A 23,240-nucleotide genomic window follows, 5' to 3' on the forward strand; every position below is an offset into this window, starting at 1 on the left:
ATCTTGTTTCTTAATATGCACAGCTTAAACCACTGTACTGTCATAACCGTTTATGTGAACTATCTCTTTCAATGTGCCTAACTCAAGTCACTTCTTACGTCTGAAGAAGAATTTCAGTCGCTCTTCTTGTCATGGGCTGAAAAAAGCAAGACGCCGAGTGTACCCAGAACATTATCTCACTCCAGTGTAATGAATGGAAGTACACACAGTGAGTCAAAATTACTGTTGACCTGCTTGCACTTTGGCTTAACACGTTGACTGCCACGGGGCTGCCGGCAGCCACAGCGGAATCGTAAAGTCTGGCGCCGTTTGCCCACAGGCGGCCACAGCAGAGCCTACACACCAACGGTCTTCATGAGCATTCACATCTAAATACAAAGTAACGTCATCGCAACAGAACTGAAAATTTCTACCTGTAATTAAATTGTTATCGGAGTTTTTAGTTCACTTCATGAGACGCAAATTCAGAACACCAGTACAACAACATACAAAAGCAACTAGTGCCAAATAAATAAATAAAAGTCAGTGACGAATCGCTGTATGTCTCTGGAAAAAGTTTAATATCGTTGAATGATAAGTGGAAAACATGCGCCGCGTCGTATCTCGATCTGCTAAGTTCCAAGCAACTGCTGGACACCTACTCTCAATATGTTGCCATGTCATTCGTTACAGTATCAAATGACGTACTCGCATAACTTAACGTACGGACATAAGTAGTTGTTAAGCATATAATTCCGAGCTGAAATGGGAATGAGGCTTACCTTAGCGTACTTCCTCCAGCGGAGGAAGTACTCCTCCAGCGTTCGCAGTCGAAGCGCACTCGGATCGCACAGTATAGCATTGGCCATCACGAACCAACTGACGGGATCATTTCCTCGGAAATGAACTTACCGATATTCAACTGTCTTCCACTGTTGCGTGCACCATGGCCTAATGTGGGTGCTGTCTGCATTCGATTCAGCGAGAACACGCGTCACATGGGTACTGATTTGGCTTCTGCTACAATAATGGTCTGTTGACATGGTACCGTTGGCTAATAAAACTAAATCACTTTATTTCACTTAATTGCTGGTCCGATCGGTGTTTATGTAATTTCTGTGGAATCGCTGAGTTTTACATTTAAATCAGCATCTCGCTCAGCTACACTGCTGTGAGACTATATTAAAAGAATTGTTGGGTGATATGATCCTGTATGTTACGTCTATAAAGAAACATGTTTAGCGAATATAGCGATGAAGTATGCTAACCAAATAGCATTGTCCGTCGAATAGTGTGGTACGGAGGTGCCTGTTTTTGATCTGTAATTCACCCAATCTCTAAGACCGTTTTGACGTAACTGTTCTCTGAGATATTGAAACGAAACTACAGTAATGCCTTAAATATCAACCGGGCAATAGAGTAGTCGAATTTTGGAAGCTGTAGTGTCTCTGTCGTCAAGCCTGTATATATAATAGTGGTAACTTTCGCCTCACAGTCAAGACTACATATTCGGCTGTATTCCGTATAACATTGCATATTCTTCTATGTCTAAAGATTTAGCGCATAGTTCGTCATTTCTGTCAGGACTCCATCCTAGGCGAGCCTTGTAGCTCTAGCGACTTGGGTACCAGGACACTAACAAGTAGAATGGGAGTCTGACCAACAGGGAACCATTCCCTACACACTCTACTCCAGTGGTATCACGTGTTTTATCAGGAACAGATTAGAACTAGGTTACGACACATGGATGGCCGTTAAATATTTGAGTAATGTACGGCCTGCAAGTTAGTTAATGTGTTTTCCAGTCGACGTACAAACTGACAGTTTTTGATATGTGGAACTACGACTACACTTATGTATATATGTGACATCCTCGACGCTAAGAATGCCCTTGTACCCTTCCAGTAGGAGAGTGTTCCATCATAAATGAAAGTGTTAGAACGCCGACTATTTGCCTTATTGATGAACAGCTGCAATAGTTTCCGAGTCATCATCTGAATCTCCCCGGATAGATCTCAAACGTCATCATGAGCACGTCCCCATGAGGTAACCTGACACTAGGAGTTCTCTCTATGTGCTGATTAAAAGTCCATGAAGGAATTACTGCCTGCGAAGATGTCATTTTACTCACAGCATATTGGCAGTGTTTGGTGATGTGGTCGTCTTTCTAGACTTGCGTCTGGTGACTGTAGCAGATAAAATACTTTCCTCTCGTGATCCCTATACGATATTCTAGTAATGTATGTTTTGGGAGAGATCTTACGTAAATTTTATTTCTTCATTTCTGAAAGAATAAAAAGGAGATAAATTCTTTTCATGAAATGAGTAGAGTATCTAAATGAAGAAAATGTACCATCCCCGAGGATTGTGAGTATTGATTTATGGCCCTGATAGATGGACTTTTAATGCGAAAACCATTGCAAAACTTGAAGGTTGAACACTAGGTGATGGAGACTTGTGTGTAGGTATTTACGAGGAATGACGCGAAAGGTAACAAATGAAGCTGACAAATGTGTCAGGAAATACTTTCGTACAGGTGTGGAGGTCTTACTTAACGTGCGTTGAGGAAACATGGACCAGTATGGCTGGAACTAATGCTTCGATGTGACCTCTATTGATCAGTATATGTTAAATAGCTGATAATGATCCGAAGTAATTGCCTGTAAACAGCGAAGGAAATATTTCTGAAATCATGATTCGTATCATTTTGATCTGTGCAACTTCTCTGATCAGCAGGCCTTCCTGTGATGTCGAGGAATGTGTGATGTGTTAGGACATATACCAGCTGCTCCCACTGACTGACCTGCATGCCATAATGTTTCAGATTTTCAAGTAGAAATGTACACTCCTGGAAATTGAAATAAGAACACCGTGAATTCATTGTCCCAGGAAGGGGAAACTTTATTGACACATTCCTGGGGTCAGATACATCACATGATCACACTGACAGAACCACAGGCACATAGACACAGGCAACAGAGCATGCACAATGTCGGCACTAGTACAGTGTATATCCACCTTTCGCAGCAATGCAGGCTGCTATTCTCCCATGGAGACGATCGTAGAAATGCTGGATGTAGTCCTGTGGAACGGCTTGCCATGCCATTTCCACCTGGCACCTCAGTTGGACCAGCGTTCGTGCTGGACGTGCAGACCGCGTGAGACGACACTTCATCCAGTCCCAAACATGCTCAATGGGGGACAGATCCGGAGATCTTGCTGGCCAGGGTAGTTGACTTACACCTTCTAGAGCACGTTGGGTGGCACGGGATACATGCGGACGTGCATTGTCCTGTTGGAACAGCAGGTTCCCTTGCCGGTCTAGGAATGGTAGAACGATGGGTTCGATGACGGTTTGGATGTACCGTGCACTATTCAGTGTCCTCTCGACGATCACCAGTGGTGTACGGCCAGTGCAGGAGATCGCTCCCCACACCATGATGCCGGGTGTTGGCCCTGTGTGCCTCGGTCGTATGCAGTCCTGATTGTGGCGCTCACCTGCACGGCGCCAAACACGCATACGACCATCATTGGCACCAAGGCAGAAGCGACTCTCGTCGCTGAAGACGACACGTCTCCATTCGTCCCTCCATTCACGCCTGTCGCGACACCACTGGAGGCGGGATGCACGATGTTGGGGCGTGAGCGGAAGACGGCCTAATGGTGTGCGGGACCGTAGCCCAGCTTCATGGAGACGGTTGCGAATGGTCCTCGCCGATACCCCAGGAGCAACAGTGTCCCTAATTTGCTGGGAAGTGGCGGTGCGGTCCCCTACGGCACTGCGTAGGATCCTACGGTCTTGGCGTGCATCCGTGCGTCGCTGCGGTCCGGTCCCAGGTCGACGGGCACGTGCACCTTCCGCCGACCACTGGCGACAACATCGATGTACTGTGGAGACCTCACGCCCCACGTGTTGAGCAATTCGGCGGTACGTCCACCCGGCCTCCCGCATGCCCACTATACGCCCTCGCTCAAAGTCCGTCAACTGCACATACGGTTCACGTCCACGCTGTCGCGGCATGCTACCAGTGTTAAAGACTGCGATGGAGCTCCGTATGCCACGGCAAACTGGCTGACACTGACGGCGGCGGTGCACAAATGCTGCGCAGCTAGCGCCATTCGACGGCCAACACCGCGGTTCCTGGTGTGTCCGCTGTGCCGTGCGTGTGATCATTGCTTGTACAGCCCTCTCGCAGTGTCCGGAGCAAGTATGATGGGTCTGACACACCGGTGTCAATGTGTTCTTTTTTTCATTTCCAGGAGTGTAATTGGGAAGCCAGTAGACTCTCTGATCTGGGCAGCTGAGTTAAAGAATTGAATGGTGTCATCAATCACGTTCTCCTACTATAAGTCTTCTTTTATCCTCCTGCTATCGGAGCTTGTTGGCCACAATGAAGACCCAATCGTTGGTGGTACGTAAATCTTGAATGTCCCCTCTTTCGTTAGTGACCACCTCAATTGGAGACCATATCGTAACTTTTACTGTATAGTAAATAATTCCGTTGCGAAATTAAGTTGTGTTTGACGTCCTAACTCACACTGTGGTGGCCTTTGGGGAGGGGTTGGGGAGACGGATAGCGGCTCAGAGCAAAAACCCACGAAACAATCAGTAGAACGAGAGTTTGAGATGAAGTCTCCTGAGAGGTTAGGGGAGTCTTATGGAATTATTCGCTGAAAATAATGCAAAACATTTCTTTTCAGTTTCATTCCTAGCGAAATAGCTTCTACAGGTATAGTGAATCATTTACTTTTTTTGTTTCTATGATGGATGTTTCAAATTATATAGTATACGTTGAACAAAGCGGATTTTTTCTGGAGGAACGAAAACAAATCTTCGGAAACTTTCATTTGATAAATATTTAACAATTGCAAGGCATAGTGGAGTCGAGTAAAACAGTTGTGTGTTGTGCTTATTACTAAATTGTGCATCTGACAAAAATATGTGGGAAATGCTAAAATGTCGTCTTATACCTATATAGAACACATTTTTACAATCCAGTGCTTCCTATGCCGGTAATATGTTTATCTGTGGAATTTTCCTTCCATATGGCCACATTAGGTATATAAATATAAGCAGTATAAACTTACAATAGTTCATTCTCATTTGTCCAGTATGAAACAAGGTACATTTATGCAAAAAAGAAAGAAATGTGCAATCAAAGCAAACTTAGTGAAATACTGAACATCTCATCACACTTTACTACACATTTTCCATCGTTTTATAAAATAATCAGTACAGCTTGCTGCATCTATCTGCATAGTAGTTTGTGGGAATAACCTGTGGCACATTTTAGAAAAAAACAACATGTGTTGCGTTTTGTGAGGGCAGCCATGATATCGCGGATACACAGAGAACTTTTGCTCTATAAACAGAAGTGGTATATGCTGGACACCAGGAAAACGTACTGCTTCCATGAGTATATTTTACAAGAATACAAGGTATGAGCTGTCATTCTATGATACAGTTTCCCAGACCTTGATGAAAGTTTTGCTGGTGTATGTGCTTTTGTTCCTCACTCAGGCGTAAGGATCAACACCACATGCACACACGACCAGCACCACAGTGTTTTGTCAGATTATGCTCCAACTACATCTTGCTAGTGTTGGCTAAACCATCTACATAATCTTTTGCGTTTACTATTTCTGAAAGAAATTCACATTATTCACAGAGTGTAACAAATTCAGTCGTGACATTAACTCTCTTGTTCATTACCAACTGAGACATAGTAGCGACGTGGGGTAAGCAAGTTGAGGAGTTGACCTGGCTGTCTGGTTAACATGGAATGTATTAATTATATTTGTTTATATAACAGATTTTACAAATGTGACACTGGGTATGTATCCTTGAGACACAGATTTCACCAGGGTTAATAACCCTTATATGAGAGTGTGGTTTAATGTATCTATCCGCAAAAGCTGATGCGCCATGTAAGTATAAACGATAGATTATATTAAATTAGATTAATATTTGATCCATAGAGCATGAATATAACATTTCATAACGATGTGGAACGCTTCAGTTTAACAAAAGATTTCTTTATATGCCATAATTCAAGTGTACTTTTTATTTTCTTTGTAAGATCACTAAATTATGTCTAAAATTCACCCATTGAGTAGAAGGAGTTGTCATTCAGAAATTCTGTCAATTTGTTTTAGATGTTGGTTGGTTACCTGTCAGACTTTAGAGGCTATTTGGTAAGTGACCAAAGTTTCTTTAATGAACAGTTACCCCAAAATAGTGTGCCATACAAAAGCAGTGAATGAAAATGGGTACAATAAGCTAATTTCTTTATATGCTTATCGCCAAAATTTGCAATAAACCGAATAGTATACATAGCTGAACTCAAACGTTGCAGCAGTTCATCAATCCGCTTCTCCCAGTTGAATGCACACATTCAAACATTTGGAATATTGTGCATCAGCAGCAGACTTCTGTTCAAATTCTATTTTTATTAATGGTGATGTGTTATTTACTGCACAGAGCGGTATATACTGTGGTTTATCCATGTTTAATGAGAGTCCATTCGCAGAGAACTATTTAGTAATTTTATAAAAGACTTTATTTGCAATTTACTCACCTAATTCTTGTTTGTTGGGTGTCATTACTACACTTGTATCATCAGCAAAAAGAACTAGTTTCACATCCTCATGAATACAGAGTAGCAAATCATTAATATATATTAAGAACAATTAGGAGCCAAGGTTGAACCTTGTGGGATGACATTGTCTATACGTCCCCAGTAAGAGGAATCTATTGATTTTTGTGCATTATGTGAACTCTTTATTTCAACCACCTGTACTGTTCTGATTAACTATAAATTAAAACATTTGTCTGCTGTCCTACTCCTACCACAATACTTAAGCTCATCTGGAAGAGTCCCATAACTTACACAATCAGAATCCTTTGAGACATCACAGAAAATCCCAGCTGATGATGTTCAGTTATTCAGAGTATGTAATAGTTGATCAGTGAAAACATGTAGGATTTTCCATTGAAAATTCTTTTTGAAAACCAAACTAGCATTTTTTTAGTACTTTAAATACGTATAACTCTTCTTGAATATATTACTACTACTTATCTGTTGGGAATGAGCTTTTACTACTCTGTTGGAGATGCCATCAGTTCCATGTGAGCTTTTACTTCTGAGTGAGTTCATTATATTCCAAACTTCAGAAGGAGAGGTGGATAGATTTTCAATTTTATCAAACAGTGTACGTATTGCCTCTTACCTATATAGATTTGCCTTTTTAATGGACATCCAGAGCCTGTTTTCTCCATAGCATTCATAAAAATTTAAAAAATATTTTCTACCACTGACTTTTTGTTAATAAACTTTTCATTTAGTTTGATAGCAATACAATCTTTCTGTGCTGTTGGTTGCCCTGTTTGCCTTTCAACAATATTCCAAGTTGTTTTAATGCTATTGTCAGAGCTGCTGCTCTCAAGCATAATACACATACATCTGGACTTTTTAATAATTTTCCTTGATGAAATACAGTTATTCTTATAATATTTGACTGTTTTGGGGTCATTACTCTTTTGTGCTATTAGATACATTTCCCTTTTCCAGTTATGAGATATTTTTATCCCTTTAGAAAGCCATCATCTCTTATAACTGTATTTGGCTGGTTTCTTAGGGAAACTGTTCTCAAAAATACCCACAAATGTATCCCGAAATAAGTCATATTTTAAATTAGCACCAGGTTCCAGTAAGCCACATCCCAGTGTAACTGTTGCAAGCGTTCCCTAAAATCTGAAACTGTTAAACTGTTAATGGAATGCATTGCATTACTGTATGGAGCTGTTCATATACTGAAACCAGCTGTGCATCATGATCAGAAAGATCATTCTTAATAAAATAAATGTTTATTTGTTTAAATTCATGTCGGCCTACGAAAATATTATCTATCAGTGTGCTGTTGTCCTGTGCTACCTGATATCAAATTGAAAGATGACCATTCTTCCTATCAGACTCGACACTGAAATCCCCACAAATGACAATTTTCTTCCCTCTGTCTGTCACATAGCACAACAGGAATTCAAGTTTTTCAAAAATTACTGAAAATTTCCCATTGGGGACCTATACCCAATTGAAATTGTAAAATTACCATTATCTAGTTTAATCTCACAGGCACATGGTTACTGTATACAAAGTTTTTTTTATTTCTGAATTTTTCATGCCATGATGATTTTTAACATTTATGGCAACTTGTCCTTTTTTCATATTGCCTCTACTTACATGTGCAAAAGCTTACATCCACTTACATTTGCTTTTTTCATATCTGTGACTCTATGATTTTCAGACAGGTATAGTACATGCATTCCGTTCTCTGTTTCTAAAACTTCCAAACAAAAGAGAAGTTCATCTACTTATTTTGTAATCTTTTAATGTTCTATGCAATATACTAACATTATTTTCACTATACTTTTATAATCGTCTTGTGATATTTTAACATTTTTAGCACCTGCCTGTCAAAGCTTCCATCTCCATATTGATGCTCCTTATAGAGCTGTTAAACTTTGGCCGATCATATTGCATGAAAGCAGGAACCAACCCTACCTTTGTATGGCTCTCTGCAGAAGCTATTTTTACTCTCAATACTATCAGTACTATATCCTGCTCCACCGACTGTAACAATGTAATCCCACTTCATAAATCCCTCTTACAAGGATCCTACAACTCCTACCACTTGACTAAGATATGCACTGAGTTTGAAATAGTTTGTGGCTTGCTATCTGTCACGTAATTTCTTCTGCAAAATCGGGCCCACACCTCTTCCATGGCTATTTCCTAACAACAGAACTTTCCTGCCACTTTCAACCTTTTTTGAAATAGTTAGATTTCTGATGAACCTCTGTTGGGTATTCATTACACCTATGACTATTTGAGCCTCTTTCTTAATAAACTGAGGTAGCAAGCCAAATCTATTGTTTGTGCCAATGATGAAACTATCAGACACTGTTCTCTTTCTGTGGCCTCTTTTCCCTACTACCACTTCCCACTTCTCTTCACCCTTCTCCCTTCTTAATCTCACCAGTTCCTCCCTAGCACTATCCAGTTCAGTCTTAAAGACTATAATCTTCCCTTCCTATTCATCTGTCTTCCTATCCTTTAAAAATACTTTGCTATACTGTGGAAGAGTCTCATACACACCACAATTTCAACACAACTACATTATTCCAATGAAACCATCTGTCATAACAGGTGCATAGAATCCCTGAACTAATGCTCCTCTGGCAGATCAAACACCTCCCACTCATGGTTGTTTACAAATTTATTTACGAAACTTAGCTAAAAAAACGATATTTATATGAAGGAAAGAAAACCTGTAGTGCTCTGAACAGTCATCAAGGCAAGCTTTCAACTATGTAGTTTCCTTTAAAGAAATAATACTGTGGCAGGTTTCTCTTCTTTTTCAACATAATTTTTCCTTTTATTTCGTTTTTGACATCATTATTTTGAAAATACAAACCTATTTCAAAGATGCTTTCAAAGTTATTCTAATAATTTAGCATTTTTTAAAAGACATTTTCAAAACACAATGAGCTGCACTGCAATTGTTTTATTTGCGAAACTCAGTTTTTGTGTTGTAACCCATCATCAGTGGCGTATTATGCACATCTATAGCAATGACATGCTTGTCAGTTAATATGACAAGATCTGAAATATGTCTTTTAACATAGTACACAGTTTGTCATGTTCATTATTGCTGTCAAACTTTAAGCAGTGACAGTTTGTGATAATTTTTGACGCAATGTAGATGACAGTCACGTGAAACATTATCAGGAATTATTAATGCCTGAAATTGACACTAGTAATGTACATGACAAACTGTATACTATATTGCAGGACATATTTTAGATCCTGTCGTATTATCTGACAAGTATGCCATTGCTATAGAAGTGCATAATATGCCACTGATGATGGGTTATAAACCGGAAAACTAGCTATGACAAATGAAAGAATTCTAGTATAGCTCACAGTGTATTGAAGAGGTCTTTTAATAAATATCTGAAGGCTGTGGAGCACCAAGCATTCAGGATTTTTATTTTTGGTACTTCAGTCCATGTACTTCCATTTGTTCATTAGAGCAGTCACCTATAACTTTGTTATTATTAATACCAGTCTACGTTCGCATTATGGCTTGTATCTTTAACTGTGGGTCACCTTCCTATAAAGGATTTTTACTTTCTCCAAAAAAATATTTCTACATCTCTCACGACACATATTGATATTCAGTCTGTTTTATGTAAAACACTCCGTTATTGCATGTGTTACGCTAGCTGAATATGTCTTTCCGTCCAAAAACGTTTTTGAATGTGATTCTGTTGCATAAACTTTCTCATGAACAAATTAATTCCTGAGAATGATTGACATAATGCGTGCATTTAAACGAACTGTGATAAATCGATGTATTGTAATAAATACAACAATATGTTTACTAACATAAAACAACAATGTATTTCTGGCGTTAATACGAAGTACGTCTTATGACAGAAACTAATAGTGAAATAAAAACTAATATTTTCAGCTAGCGGCTTACAAGTGTTTACAAAGAAAAATACAAATATGTATGCGTGATATGTTAATCCATTTGAGACGTAGATGTGCTTCTTACATGAAAAATAGATTGTGATATTCACTACATTTCAGCAGGGCGTGCACTGTATTTAGCTTGTATTCCATTTCGCAAGTGTTTCTGTGTGAAAAAGGTTTTCCTTATGTCATTTGATTCATTAATTACTTATCTTACTACCAGGTGTGCATTTTATATTCAACTGATGCTTTGGAGGCTAAAATACATTCTTTCGTTAATTATGTGTGGTTCAAGGCATCACATGGAATCCATCTTCGTATACAGTAACTAATTAAGTCATTCTAGGATTCTGGTATAATCAAACATCCTTCAGGAAATGTCATCAGGTAACTCAAGACGGTATGTAACTGGTCGGCGTTGAAACAGATGATGGTGATGGTGGTGACGACGCCTGCAACAACCATAACTGTTTCTGTGCGTTAGCTAAATGTTCCAGAGCCACGGAATTGTTGATCACTTCTTGACAGGACGTAATGTTATCCGTTTACTAAATGCGGAGTTATTATGCAATGATTCTTAACTTGAATGATGGCAAGTGAAAATTAATAGGATGCAAGCCGTATTAGTATTAGTGTTCTGCCAAGCATTGAGCACTGTAGTCCATTTGTTGTGGTTTTTCAAGATATGTAACTAATTTGAGAGTACTTGTAACATTGTTTGCTAATAACTAGAATAAATGCGAAAGTTTGCTGTATGTCATATCACTGTGGCTTTTCAACTACTTTGGGCATATCATCATAAAAATCGCAAGAAATTTTGAATCTGACAGTTGTAGAAATGTCATTCATTTCATGTGTTGTATATGCAGTAAACGTTTCTTTTGTCGCTCATTAATAGCGTGCATAACGAGGGCTGAGACTTACTGGAACAGTGTTTCCCGATACAGAAAGACGCCAGGTAAATGTATTGCAGTTCTAAAATTACTTCTGACAATTCGGTAACACATCTTTATACAACTAAGCCGCTCATATAGCCATTTTATTGACCATAAGAGCGAAACGGGCAGAAATAAGCGTTACTGTGGTTGGTGAAATACGTGTATGGTTAAAGTTTAATAGATTGCCTGTTATAATTCTGGCTGTATTACAATTGACATGCCCCGTCCCTTTTCGTAGTAGATGCAATTACATTTCGGCATTTCTGCGAAGCGGTGTGTGTGTGTGTGTGTGTGTGTGTGTGTAGAGCTTATTGGTTATTTCAGACATGCTCTAAGAAAATCAGCCAGCCAATCACAAACACAAAAATATGTTTCCCTTTCTTCACTTGGTCATTAATTTGTACAGTCCTTGTATTAATGGTTCCAGAAGGACTGTATAAAAGCAGTCTTTTGCTTCAACATTCCCTATGATCTCGCCCTACAAGACTTAACAAAAGAAAATCGTGCATTTCCTTGGGATGCCGTACAATTGTTCACCAGTTATCAGTGATTTTGTTGGGTTCCCTTTGTTCCTAAATGGATAAACAAGTGACACAACTGAATATTACAGATGTAGCAATCTTGGCAGTAACTCATTTTGCTGCACTTCAGAGTTTTCACTCATGTGGACACACGCACACACGCACACACACACACACACACACACACACACACACACTTGTGTGTAATGCAAAAGTGAAATAGTCTATTAAGTTATATGTAATGCTACAGTTGTTCACAAATATATACTGACAAGTGTCCTCCCTTGAATAAACATAAGATTAAGTTATTGGAATTTTGTGGTTAATCATAAACATAATTTCATACCACACCACTCTACAACAAAGAAATCTGAATTTCTTGTAACTTTCTTGCCATATGTCCATAATTACCTCAAAGACAGCTCTTTAGCCGACCAATGTTCAATATAATGTTTGTGCTGCTATTATTATATACTTACACCCATGTCAGTTTTCGCTAGTAGGCTAATTATAGTAGATGCTGTATACAAATTTTGCACATGGGTCACCTCTGCTGCCTTCCATAATGCTGCCTGTGGCCACTTATCACATGGTCCTTAAACTGACCATAGTTAGTAAGGAAGATACAGACATGTGTAAATGTGTCTTGTACAGTTTTGAAGGTAATCTATATCAATCTTCCTGCAGAATAGTGGCAAATTCAGGTGTTGATGATTACATACCCTACTCTCTAAAGTAGACTACAAAGGCTCAATAATATTATGATCTGGTGACTGGTGGCGAAGGGAGATGTCAGTTCATCCTCATGCTTAGAGAACCAGCCTTGGGCAGTGCAGACTGTGTGAACAGGGGCCCTGGCATTTTGGAACACAGCATTGCCATTGTGAAGTGAAACAATGTACCATGGGAATGGTGTTCTGACTTTGCACTGCAAGATTTGTGTTGCTACTAGTGCTAGTGTCATGATTTGCTGACAGGTATGACGACGTAGGGTTGATAGACGAGCACCAGTCTGCATTACAGTTGCAGACCGTCAACATTGGTCTGGACAAGGTGAACAAAGCTTTGCTTGTAAAGCTGTTTTGTGAAAGCAACAGTGGTAGTGCTGCTGGTCTTCATGAATATTGATGCATTGTAGGACTATGGAGAGGTCAACTTTCTGCACTGGAATTGAAGAACATAGTTCGGAAGTTCTAATTAACTGGTAATTTGAGAATTGCTCCAGAGTGAGTGTGTTGGCCAATTGTGCCACAAATTATTGAAGTTACTGTTGCCACAGCTGACAAAGCTGAAAGCAATACACAAACTTAAAGCTGTGTGCTAGCTGTGTCATGATGGGTGAACATTCCATCATTCACTGTTTGAAAATTGCTTTGTACAGGTTGGAGGGTGGTTCCAGGCTGTTGTGGATGCAGATGATGGTCACACAGCAACGTAAATGTGGTACAAAATTAACAAATGTTACCTTCTCATGCAGAAATTCTTTCAGTGGTTTGTTATTTTTCTTCTGCACGTTTTTACAAATGTTTCCCTAAACTTTTGTTGTCCTATGATCACTCGTTTTTTAAGGGGGCCCTCTCAAGTAGCAAAAGTTTAATTATAACTATCACATATGAAACTTGTTAAGGTAATTTCATGCAAATTCTGGAATGGAATTTGGTTTTACAAAGAGTACTGTATAGCATTGGCTCCTTACTTAGCTTGCATTTATCACAATCTATTTTTCAGCCCAAAGTGACTGAAGAAAAGCGCAGGTGACTTGTTTACATAAGAATGGTAGGACAAGCCTGCAAATTTACAAACAAACACCCCTAACATTGGTTTGCTACAGAATCCGTGACCACATTCTCAATTTGAGTATACTAAATTGTCTTGAGACTGAGAAGCTTATGTCCATGAATCAGCATGGTTTTAGAAAGCACTGCTTGTACGAAACTCGGCGTGCCCTATTCTCAGACGATATAGTGTAAACTATGGATGAAGGGCAGTAGGCATATTCCATGTTTCTAGATTTCTGTAAAGCATTTGATAAAGTGCTCCATTGTTAAGTGCCTGGCAGACTTCATGTGTAATAGAACCCCGTATGTTGTCCTCAATGCCGAGTGTTCATCAGAAACAAGGGTACTGTCGGGAGGGCCCCAGGGAAGTGTTGTTATGTGCTATATACATAAATTATATGGCAGGCAGGAAGGACAGCAATCTGAGGTTGTTTATTGGTGCTTGGTGTACAGGAAGTTGTTCAAGTTGAGTTACTGTAGGAGGAAAAAAGATGGCTTAGACAAAAGTTCCAGTTGGTGTAGAAATATATAAGTTAATGTGGATGAGTAGGAAAACAAACCAATAATGCTCAGATGCAGCATTAATAGTGCCCTGCTTAACAAACCAATAATGTTCAGAAACATCATTAATAGTACCCTGCTTGACGCAGTACTGTCGTTTAAATTTCTGGGCATAACGTTGCAAAGTGATTTGAAATGGAACAAACATGTGAGAATATGAAGTAGGGATGGCAAATGGTCGACTATATAGTTTGTTGATAAAGCTTTGAGAAAATGTGGGACATTTGTAAAGGAGGTTGCATATGGGACACAAGTGCGACTTGTTCTTGAGTATTGCTCGAGTACTTGGGATTCGTACTAGGTTGGATTAAAAGAAGACATCGAAGCAATTCAGAGGTGATTGTTAACAGTAGGTTCAAACAATACATTAGTGTTACAGAGATGCTTCGGAAACTCAAGTGGCAATCCTTGGAGGGATGGTGATATCCTTCATGAGGAACATTACTGAGAAAATTTAGATAGCCATATTTGAAACTGTTGTATCCACGGCCCCAAACAACCAACCAACTCGCGCACGCGCGCCCTGACCGTGACATCGCTGGCCACATTTCCTGTCGAGGCCGTCGGCGTCCCAGGGCGTTACCGCTGACGGAAGAGGTCGCGATATGGCTGAGCTCGGGCCCGCAGCGCCCTCTGTCTTTTGCATATAAGGAGGAGCGCTGGCCCCGAAAGGGACAGCCCCTAGTCGATTGTCGATTGCTAGCCTTCCGTGGAGTTTATAGTGGAGCCATTGCAGTGTGATATTTGCTATTGTATTCGACTAGGCTCAGTACACGGATTACTCTTGGATATTACTTGGACTTGTATTGCTGGCGCACGTTTCGTCAGAAATAAAGATATGTTCTCTCTTTATTCTAGCTGGCGCAAATCTTCTCATTAATTATTTTTCGGCCAACAGACAGCTACATCCTGGTCACTACCCACGCTTTATACAATTTGTGGTGGCTGCCCCAAAGGTAACGCCGAGGACCTTGGGTTTGGGAGCCGTCACAAAAGAAACTGTCTGCAAAACTATTCTACTACCTCCAAATACATCGCGTGTAAGGATTACGAATATGAGATACGAGAAATTAGGGCTAATAGAGGAGGCATGTATACATTAAATTTTTTTAGTGCTCTGTTTACGACTGGAACAGGAAGGGAAGTGACTGTTAGTGGTACAGGGTACCATCTGACATGCATCATGTGATGGCTTACGGAGTATGTATTAAGTGTAGGTTGTTCCTTCTGTTATGCCTTGGCTGGCTACCTTCCCTGACCTCGTAAAAACATCCTTATATATTCTATGCGTATGTATACTGAACTAATTATTTTCGTTGTTTTATAATGACCAATCCTACGCCATTATTGGATTATCTCTGGATGAATAAATGAATAGTTCAATTGACACACTTGTAACTCTTCTTCTTTTTTTGTCCGCTTTTCTGTGAAACAACTTGACGCTGTGTTTGTTCTTCTGGGAAAGTATCTCTGATTTCAATGTAACTACTTGAACGTTTATTTTTAAGATGGCTTACAATACTAAAAACTTCTTTTGGATATCTAAAATGAAGTGGAATTTTATCAAACCCGTTTTGGGAGGCTTTTCTTTGAAACTGTAGAGGCTGTCTGCTCAAGAGGAGTTCAGATCTAAGTTATCTTTTGTAAGACAGAAAAAAGTTTCAATTAAACGAAGTGTTACGTACTTCATCGACTCACAGACAAACGGTCAATCTCCAGACTAACCTAGACCTCATGTTACACTACAAATCAGTCACCAGAAACAACTTTATAAAAAAGATAAAATTTTTACTGTTCTGTTCTCTCTCTTGTTAATGCTCACTTGACATCACATGCGACATCAATATTGTGTTACGGTATCCATCAGTTCAGCTCAAGCAACGTTATCTGCAGATTTAAGGCTGTCTTTGGTCACTTTATTAAGCAGTTTAAAAGAAATTCCTAATTTATTTTATTCAGTTCCTTGATTTGTTTATATGGTTTCATTTTTCTCACTATATTTCAATTAATTGTTAACTTGTTGCTGGAGGAGCTTAATTTTTTCTTCAAAGTGCACACTTTTCGGCTCTGATGAAATTTCTTGACTTCTACAGTACAGTCTGTAGTATCCAACTCTTTCATTAGCCATGACATTTGATGTCAAGTAATATTTTACTTTCAAAAGGTGGTGCCTCACAGATTGCAAATATTTGAAGAATGTATTCATTTGTGCCAGGACCTGCCTGGGTTATGAGTTCGAGCCTCACATGGGGCATAGATTTATTTCGTAGCAGCTGACTCTTGAAGCATCGGGACGCTAGATTTGAGGTGTATCACCTACTTGAGAACCATTAGTGTGCGTCCATGCTACATCCAGCTTGCCTGATCTTCGGTAGTATAGTGGTTAGTATCCCCGCCTGTCACGCGGGAGACCGGGGTTCGATTCCCCCCCGGGGAGGTGCGATTTTTATATCGCGAAAGTTGCACGTGTGGCCCGAAAGGACATTAACGTTGTGATCGAGAAATGTAGTTGCTGCAGAATCGTAAGAAACTCTGCGTCTTAGCAAGTGTTTCTCGTATTCTTCACACGACGACGTCGTCGTCGTTTCAGAACGTACAGGGTTTGCTGTTGACGCTGAATCAGCGCACACCAGGATTAATGATCGAGCTCGAAGCACCCAAGAAAAAGAATAATTTTAGCAGAGCGTGGTTTCGATCCACGGACCTCTGGGTTATGGGCCCAGCACGCTTCCACTGCGCCACTCTGCTGCGTGGAGGCGTGCGCCCTCTTCGGTGCGTGACATGGGACGCTTGGAAAAGCGTTGTCTGCGTCGCGTACCGTTTAATAAACTGTGCAACATCTCTCAGCTTGACTTGTCTCGACTTTGCTCGACTGTCGCTACGCTGACGCTTGCAAGAAGCGATATTTACCACGATCGTCTCGAGATGCAGCTGCGAGATGCTCAGGATTGACATTGCACTCCACGCAGGTGGCAACATTCGAATGCACTGCCTAGCTACGCGCCCGCAACTAACAAAATGCCGACCCTGCCAGGATTCGAACCTGGAATCTTCTGATCCGTAGTCAGACGCGTTATCCGTTGCGCCACAGGGCCACAGCTGGCGTTTCGTAATATGAGGCGAGTACACGTCGCAGAGCAACGTGTTCTCCGTGGCTCTGCAACTGCGTGTCGTCCACTGACAACGGCGGCGCGGCCATTCTGGTCTTCCGCACTCTGCAGGGAGCTGCCAAGGAAGGCATCTCTCCTCCAGCTGCTCGGCCACGGTGCGCCTGCATAGCTTAGAGCTTGCCACACATCTGCCCTCGCTGTTGGACAGGTAGCAGAAGGCAAGGCGCGCGTTTTTCTGCAATTTTTCGGTGATGACAAGCGGTTGATATGCTTGCAAGTGTAGCATATGAAACAAGAATCGTATGAAGGATCCGTAGCCAGGTGCTAAAGTCGCAGTATGGCCGCAGGTGACGGTCGTATGACGGGTCTGTAGCCACAACAGGATGGCAGCAAAGCGAATACCGCTAACGGAAAGCACCCTGCTGTAGCCCCAGTGGCGCAATTGGTTAGCGCACGGTACTTATAAGGCAGTAGCCGTGAGCAATGCCGGGGTTGTGAGTTCGAGCCTCACCTGGGGCATACTTCTACTTCGTAGCAGCTGACTCTGAAAGCATCGGGACGCTAGATTTGAGATGTATCACCTGCTTGAGAAACATAAGTGTGCGTGCATTATAAGTACCGATTGCGTATTCCTCGGTAGTATAGTGGTTAGTATCCCCGCCTGTCACGCGGGAGACCGGGGTTCGATTCCCCACCGGGGAGGTGCGATTTTTATATCGCGAAAGTTGCACGTGTGGCCCGAAAGGACATTAACGTTGTGATCGAGAAATGTAGTTGCTGCAGAATCGTAAGAAACTCTGCGTCTTAGCAAGTGTTTCTCGTATTCTTCACACGACGACGTCGTCGTCGTTTCAGAACGTACAGGGTTTGCTGTTGACGCTGAATCAGCGCACACCAGGCTTAATGATCGAGCTCGAAGCACCCAAGAAAAAGAATAATTTTAGCAGAGCGTGGTTTCGATCCACGGACCTCTGGGTTATGGGCCCAGCACGCTTCCACTGCGCCACTCTGCTGCGTGGAGGCGTGCGCCCTCTTCGGTGCGTGACATGGGACGCTTGGAAAAGCGTTGTCTGCGTCGCGTACCGTTTAATAAACTGTGCAACATCTCTCAGCTTGACTTGTCTCGACTTTGCTCGACTGTCGCTACGCTGACGCTTGCAAGAAGCGATATTTACCACGATCGTCTCGAGATGCAGCTGCGAGATGCTCAGGATTGACATTGCACTCCACGCAGGTGGCAACATTCGAATGCACTGCCTAGCTACGCGCCCGCAACTAACAAAATGCCGACCCTGCCAGGATTCGAACCTGGAATCTTCTGATCCGTAGTCAGACGCGTTATCCGTTGCGCCACAGGGCCACAGCTGGCGTTTCGTAATATGAGGCGGGTACACGTCGCAGAGCAACGTGTTCTCCGTGGCTCTGCAACTGCGTGTCATCCACTGACAACGGCGGCGCGGCCATTCTGGTCTTCCGCACTCTGCAGGGAGCTGCCAAGGAAGGCATCTCTCCTCCAGCTGCTCGGCCACGGTGCGCCTGCATAGCTTAGAGCTTGCCACACATCTGCCCTCGCTGTTGGACAGGTAGCAGAAGGCAAGGCGCGCGTTTTTCTGCAATTTTTCGGTGATGACAAGCGGTTGATATGCTTGCAAGTGTAGCATATGAAACAAGAATCGTATGAAGGATCCGTAGCCAGGTGCTAAAGTCGCAGTATGGCCGCAGGTGACGGTCGTATGACGGGTCTGTAGCCACAACAGGATGGCAGCAAAGCGAATACCGCTAACTGAAAGCACCCTGCTGTAGCCCCAGTGGCGCAATTGGTTAGCGCACGGTACTTATAAGGCAGTAGCCGTGAGCAATGCCGGGGTTGTGAGTTCGAGCCTCACCTGGGGCATACTTTTACTTCGTAGCAGCTGACTCTGAAAGCATCGGGACGCTAGATTTGAGATGTATCACCTGCTTGAGAAACATAAGTGTGCGTGCATTATAAGTACCAATTGCGTATTCCTCGGTAGTATGGTGGTTAGTATCCCCGCCTGTCACGCGGGAGACCGGGGTTCGATTCCCCGCCGGGGAGGTGCGATTTTTATATCGCGAAAGTTGCACGTGTGGCCCGAAAGGACATTAACGTTGTGATCGAGAAATGTAGTTGCTGCAGAATCGTAAGAAACTCTGCGTCTTAGCAAGTGTTTCTCGTATTCTTCACACGACGACGTCGTCGTCGTTTCAGAACGTACAGGGTTTGCTGTTGACGCTGAATCAGCGCACACCAGGATTAATGATCGAGCTCGAAGCACCCAAGAAAAAGAATAATTTTAGCAGAGCGTGGTTTCGATCCACGGACCTCTGGGTTATGGGCCCAGCACGCTTCCACTGCGCCACTCTGCTGCGTGGAGGCGTGCGCCCTCTTCGGTGCGTGACATGGGACGCTTGGAAAAGCGTTGTCTGCGTCGCGTACCGTTTAATAAACTGTGCAACATCTCTCAGCTTGACTTGTCTCGACTTTGCTCGGCTGACGCTTGCAAGAAGCGATATTTACCACGATCGTCTCGAGATGCAGCTGCGAGATGCTCAGGATTGACATTGCACTCCACGCAGGTGGCAACATTCGAATGCACTGCCTAGCTACGCGCCCGCAACTAACAAAATGCCGACCCTGCCAGGATTCGAACCTGGAATCTTCTGATCCGTAGTCAGACGCGTTATCCGTTGCGGCAAAGGGCCACAGCTGGCGTTTCGTAATATGAGGCGAGTACACGTCGCAGAGCAACGTGTTCTCCGTGGCTCTGCAACTGCGTGTCGTCCACTGACAACGGCGGCGCGGCCATTCTGGTCTTCCGCACTCTGCAGGGAGCTGCCAAGGACGGCATCTCTCCTCCAGCTGCTCGGCCACGGTGCGCCTGCATAGCTTAGAGCTTGCCACACATCTGCCCTCGCTGTTGGACAGGTAGCAGAAGGCAAGGCGCGCGTTTTTCTGCAATTTTTCGGTGATGACAAGCGGTTGATATGCTTGCAAGTGTAGCATATGAAACAAGAATCGTATGAAGGATCCGTAGCCAGGTGCTAAAGTCGCAGTATGGCCGCAGGTGACGGTCGTATGACGGGTCTGTAGCCACAACAGGATGGCAGCAAAGCGAATACCGCTAACTGAAAGCACCCTGCTGTAGCCCCAGTGGCGCAATTGGTTAGCGCACGGTACTTATAAGGCAGTAGCCGTGAGCAATGCCGGGGTTGTGAGTTCGAGCCTCACCTGGGGCATACTTTTACTTCGTAGCAGCTGACTCTGAAAGCATCGGGACGCTAGATTTGAGATGTATCACCTGCTTGAGAAACATAAGTGTGCGTGTATTATAAGTACCGATTGCGTATTCCTCGGTAGTATAGTGGTTAGTATCCCCGCCTGTCACGCGGGAGACCGGGGTTCGATTCCCCGCCGGGGAGGTGCGATTTTTATATCGCGAAAGTTGCACGTGTGGCCCGAAAGGACATTAACGTTGTGATCGAGAAATGTAGTTGCTGCAGAATCGTAAGAAACTCTGCGTCTTAGCAAGTGTTTCTCGTATTCTTCACACGACGACGTCGTCGTCGTTTCAGAACGTACAGGGTTTGCTGTTGACGCTGAATCAGCGCACACCAGGCTTAATGATCGAGCTCGAAGCACCCAAGAAAAAGAATAATTTTAGCAGAGCGTGGTTTCGATCCACGGACCTCTGGGTTATGGGCCCAGCACGCTTCCACTGCGCCACTCTGCTGCGTGGAGGCGTGCGCCCTCTTCGGTGCGTGACATGGGACGCTTGGAAAAGCGTTGTCTGCGTCGCGTACCGTTTAATAAACTGTGCAACATCTCTCAGCTTGACTTGTCTCGACTTTGCTCGGCTGACGCTTGCAAGAAGCGATATTTACCACGATCGTCTCGAGATGCAGCTGCGAGATGCTCAGGATTGACATTGCACTCCACGCAGGTGGCAACATTCGAATGCACTGCCTAGCTACGCGCCCGCAACTAACAAAATGCCGACCCTGCCAGGATTCGAACCTGGAATCTTCTGATCCGTAGTCAGACGCGTTATCCGTTGCGGCAAAGGGCCACAGCTGGCGTTTCGTAATATGAGGCGAGTACACGTCGCAGAGCAACGTGTTCTCCGTGGCTCTGCAACTGCGTGTCGTCCACTGACAACGGCGGCGCGGCCATTCTGGTCTTCCGCACTCTGCAGGGAGCTGCCAAGGAAGGCATCTCTCCTCCAGCTGCTCGGCCACGGTGCGCCTGCATAGCTTAGAGCTTGCCACACATCTGCCCTCGCTGTTGGACAGGTAGCAGAAGGCAAGGCGCGCGTTTTTCTGCAATTTTTCGGTGATGACAAGCGGTTGATATGCTTGCAAGTGTAGCATATGAAACAAGAATCGTATGAAGGATCCGTAGCCAGGTGCTAAAGTCGCAGTATGGCCGCAGGTGACGGTCGTATGACGGGTCTGTAGCCACAACAGGATGGCAGCAAAGCGAATACCGCTAACTGAAAGCACCCTGCTGTAGCCCCAGTGGCGCAATTGGTTAGCGCACGGTACTTATAAGGCAGTAGCCGTGAGCAATGCCGGGGTTGTGAGTTCGAGCCTCACCTGGGGCATACTTTTACTTCGTAGCAGCTGACTCTGAAAGCATCGGGACGCTAGATTTGAGATGTATCACCTGCTTGAGAAACATAAGTGTGCGTGCATTATAAGTACCGATTGCGTATTCCTCGGTAGTATAGTGGTTAGTATCCCCGCCTGTCACGCGGGAGACCGGGGTTCGATTCCCCGCCGGGGAGGTGCGATTTTTATATCGCGAAAGTTGCACGTGTGGCCCGAAAGGACATTAACGTTGTGATCGAGAAATGTAGTTGCTGCAGAATCGTAAGAAACTCTGCGTCTTAGCAAGTGTTTCTCGTATTCTTCACACGACGACGTCGTCGTCGTTTCAGAACGTACAGGGTTTGCTGTTGACGCTGAATCAGCGCACACCAGGCTTAATGATCGAGCTCGAAGCACCCAAGAAAAAGAATAATTTTAGCAGAGCGTGGTTTCGATCCACGGACCTCTGGGTTATGGGCCCAGCACGCTTCCACTGCGCCACTCTGCTGCGTGGAGGCGTGCGCCCTCTTCGGTGCGTGACATGGGACGCTTGGAAAAGCGTTGTCTGCGTCGCGTACCGTTTAATAAACTGTGCAACATCTCTCAGCTTGACTTGTCTCGACTTTGCTCGGCTGACGCTTGCAAGAAGCGATATTTACCACGATCGTCTCGAGATGCAGCTGCGAGATGCTCAGGATTGACATTGCACTCCACGCAGGTGGCAACATTCGAATGCACTGCCTAGCTACGCGCCCGCAACTAACAAAATGCCGACCCTGCCAGGATTCGAACCTGGAATCTTCTGATCCGTAGTCAGACGCGTTATCCGTTGCGGCAAAGGGCCACAGCTGGCGTTTCGTAATATGAGGCGAGTACACGTCGCAGAGCAACGTGTTCTCCGTGGCTCTGCAACTGCGTGTCGTCCACTGACAACGGCGGCGCGGCCATTCTGGTCTTCCGCACTCTGCAGGGAGCTGCCAAGGAAGGCATCTCTCTTCCAGCTACTCGGCCACGGTGCGCCTGCATAGCTTAGAGCTTGCCACACATCTGCCCTCGCTGTTGGACAGGTAGCAGAAGGCAAGGCGCGCGTTTTTCTGCAATTTTTCGGTGATGACAAGCGGTTGATATGCTTGCAAGTGTAGCATATGAAACAAGAATCGTATGAAGGATCCGTAGCCAGGTGCTAAAGTCGCAGTATGGCCGCAGG

At 43.5% G+C, this 23,240-nt stretch overlaps 16 non-coding genes across 16 annotated transcripts; 9 read left to right on the forward strand and 7 right to left on the reverse strand.

The window, feature by feature from the left end:
• Positions 1-16,680: 16,680 nt before the first annotated feature.
• Trnad-guc (transfer RNA aspartic acid (anticodon GUC)) lies at positions 16,681-16,752 on the forward strand. The gene has a single exon. It is a non-coding gene; the product is annotated as a tRNA-Asp (tRNA).
• Positions 16,753-16,991: 239 nt separating this feature from the next.
• Positions 16,992-17,063, reverse strand: Trnam-cau (transfer RNA methionine (anticodon CAU)). The gene has a single exon. It is a non-coding gene; the product is annotated as a tRNA-Met (tRNA).
• Positions 17,064-17,337: 274 nt separating this feature from the next.
• On the reverse strand, positions 17,338-17,410 carry Trnar-acg (transfer RNA arginine (anticodon ACG)). The gene has a single exon. It is a non-coding gene; the product is annotated as a tRNA-Arg (tRNA).
• A 442-nt stretch (positions 17,411-17,852) lies between these two features.
• Trnai-uau (transfer RNA isoleucine (anticodon UAU)) lies at positions 17,853-17,944 on the forward strand. The gene is given in 2 exon segments: positions 17,853-17,890; positions 17,909-17,944. It is a non-coding gene; the product is annotated as a tRNA-Ile (tRNA).
• Positions 17,945-18,055: 111 nt separating this feature from the next.
• Positions 18,056-18,127, forward strand: Trnad-guc (transfer RNA aspartic acid (anticodon GUC)). Its single transcript has one exon. It is a non-coding gene; the product is annotated as a tRNA-Asp (tRNA).
• Positions 18,128-18,366: 239 nt separating this feature from the next.
• Trnam-cau (transfer RNA methionine (anticodon CAU)) lies at positions 18,367-18,438 on the reverse strand. Its single transcript has one exon. It is a non-coding gene; the product is annotated as a tRNA-Met (tRNA).
• Positions 18,439-18,712: 274 nt separating this feature from the next.
• Trnar-acg (transfer RNA arginine (anticodon ACG)) lies at positions 18,713-18,785 on the reverse strand. The gene has a single exon. It is a non-coding gene; the product is annotated as a tRNA-Arg (tRNA).
• A 442-nt stretch (positions 18,786-19,227) lies between these two features.
• Trnai-uau (transfer RNA isoleucine (anticodon UAU)) lies at positions 19,228-19,319 on the forward strand. Its single transcript is given in 2 exon segments — positions 19,228-19,265; positions 19,284-19,319. It is a non-coding gene; the product is annotated as a tRNA-Ile (tRNA).
• A 111-nt stretch (positions 19,320-19,430) lies between these two features.
• Positions 19,431-19,502, forward strand: Trnad-guc (transfer RNA aspartic acid (anticodon GUC)). The gene has a single exon. It is a non-coding gene; the product is annotated as a tRNA-Asp (tRNA).
• Positions 19,503-19,741: 239 nt separating this feature from the next.
• Trnam-cau (transfer RNA methionine (anticodon CAU)) lies at positions 19,742-19,813 on the reverse strand. The gene has a single exon. It is a non-coding gene; the product is annotated as a tRNA-Met (tRNA).
• Positions 19,814-20,591: 778 nt separating this feature from the next.
• Trnai-uau (transfer RNA isoleucine (anticodon UAU)) lies at positions 20,592-20,683 on the forward strand. Its single transcript is given in 2 exon segments — positions 20,592-20,629; positions 20,648-20,683. It is a non-coding gene; the product is annotated as a tRNA-Ile (tRNA).
• Positions 20,684-20,794: 111 nt separating this feature from the next.
• On the forward strand, positions 20,795-20,866 carry Trnad-guc (transfer RNA aspartic acid (anticodon GUC)). Its single transcript has one exon. It is a non-coding gene; the product is annotated as a tRNA-Asp (tRNA).
• A 239-nt stretch (positions 20,867-21,105) lies between these two features.
• Positions 21,106-21,177, reverse strand: Trnam-cau (transfer RNA methionine (anticodon CAU)). The gene has a single exon. It is a non-coding gene; the product is annotated as a tRNA-Met (tRNA).
• Positions 21,178-21,955: 778 nt separating this feature from the next.
• On the forward strand, positions 21,956-22,047 carry Trnai-uau (transfer RNA isoleucine (anticodon UAU)). The gene is given in 2 exon segments: positions 21,956-21,993; positions 22,012-22,047. It is a non-coding gene; the product is annotated as a tRNA-Ile (tRNA).
• A 111-nt stretch (positions 22,048-22,158) lies between these two features.
• On the forward strand, positions 22,159-22,230 carry Trnad-guc (transfer RNA aspartic acid (anticodon GUC)). The gene has a single exon. It is a non-coding gene; the product is annotated as a tRNA-Asp (tRNA).
• A 239-nt stretch (positions 22,231-22,469) lies between these two features.
• Trnam-cau (transfer RNA methionine (anticodon CAU)) lies at positions 22,470-22,541 on the reverse strand. The gene has a single exon. It is a non-coding gene; the product is annotated as a tRNA-Met (tRNA).
• Positions 22,542-23,240: the final 699 nt, after the last annotated feature.

Source organism: Schistocerca cancellata, chromosome 9 (assembly GCF_023864275.1).
Source record: "Schistocerca cancellata isolate TAMUIC-IGC-003103 chromosome 9, iqSchCanc2.1, whole genome shotgun sequence".
Classification (NCBI taxonomy): domain Eukaryota; kingdom Metazoa; phylum Arthropoda; class Insecta; order Orthoptera; family Acrididae; genus Schistocerca; species Schistocerca cancellata.